Here is a 1,254-nt window from a genome sequence, read left to right as displayed (position 1 = left end):
AGTGCGGGGGACAAATTTACGTGATATTAAAAGTGGGGGGGGACACGTCCCCCGCGTAATCTACGCCCCTGTGTAAAATGAACCATGAACAGCATGTCATCTGGTTAGCTCTGACATATTTGTGATGCAATACCCTAATATTGCTTACTACTGTATATAGAGAAGATAGTATGCAACTTTTGATATAGCTCTTGTGTTGGTAATATACAGAGGAAGTCACTGTCCTGAGCAGTATCTGGAATCCATCAATGTAGGGCCGCTTGACTGAAATGGCCACAATTGCACAAAAAGAAGAAAAACTGCCTCAGATGAGCCGTTTCTTCCAGCTCGGTGATTTTATTCATCATATGCCTCAGAGCAAAACTGCTGATAAATCAGTTTTTGGTCTTCACATTTTGCCTTTCGCTAAAGAGATTTCATCAGGTATCCATCCATCCAACCATCTGTCCATCCGGATGAATTTACAATAGATCTCACAGCATAAGCCAGCTGTGTGAATTGAAAATCTAAACCTGTTTAACCATCACCAAACTTTGTAATCTTGAAAGATCTCTCTGATGGGCCCCTTTGACTTTCAGATGAAAGCTCAATTGTTTCTGCACTGACATCCTATTAAACACCTCATCTGTTCCAAAGATGTACAGTGCTAGATTCTATATTTATTTGACATTGATTGTCATTTTTGTTATTCAGTTATATTTTACAAAATGTATATATTATTTTAATAAATATACAATCATTCTGTTACTACAGATGTATTGTTTGGCTTTGTGTAAAGAAACTTTTTTTTTTTTTTATGCAGTTGGCAGATGATTTTATGCAAAGCGACATGCATTGCATTCAATTTTTATCAGTTCTTGCTTTCCGTAGGACTTGAACCCTCTTGGTGTTTTATCTTATTGATATCTTCTCACAATCACAAAACAAAAGAACAATTTAAAAATATAAACAAAATCTAATAATTAATAATGTAATCATACAAATGCAACATTCAAATGAATATTTCTTTAAATAATTTAATATAAAAAAACAAGTAACCAATCAGTATTTATATTCAGTATTTTATTTGTTGGATATGTGAATGTTTTTATATTAAAGGCAGAGTAAGTGATTTCTGGTAGCCAATGTTGATATTTGAAATCACCAAAACAACCACGCCCCTACCCCAAAAGGGTCTTGCCCCTATTTTGATAGCTCCGCCCCACATATACGTAGCCTACGCAACCCAGGCAACGATTAGTTCTGTGAAACAAA

At 35.2% G+C, this 1,254-nt stretch overlaps 1 protein-coding gene across 1 annotated transcript in view; it reads left to right on the top strand.

Annotated features, from left to right (window-relative positions):
- The window catches only part of LOC107723938 (semaphorin-3E-like), a 70,015-nt gene that overhangs the window by 56,849 nt on the left and 11,912 nt on the right, over positions 1 to 1,254 (top strand). The window lies entirely within an intron of this gene.

The sequence above is a fragment of the Sinocyclocheilus rhinocerous genome, unplaced genomic scaffold (assembly GCF_001515625.1).
Source record: "Sinocyclocheilus rhinocerous isolate Xijiao unplaced genomic scaffold, SAMN03320098_v1.1 scaffold2049, whole genome shotgun sequence".
In the NCBI taxonomy this organism is placed as follows: domain Eukaryota; kingdom Metazoa; phylum Chordata; class Actinopteri; order Cypriniformes; family Cyprinidae; genus Sinocyclocheilus; species Sinocyclocheilus rhinocerous.
This window is presented reverse-complemented; position numbering and strand designations above follow the sequence as displayed.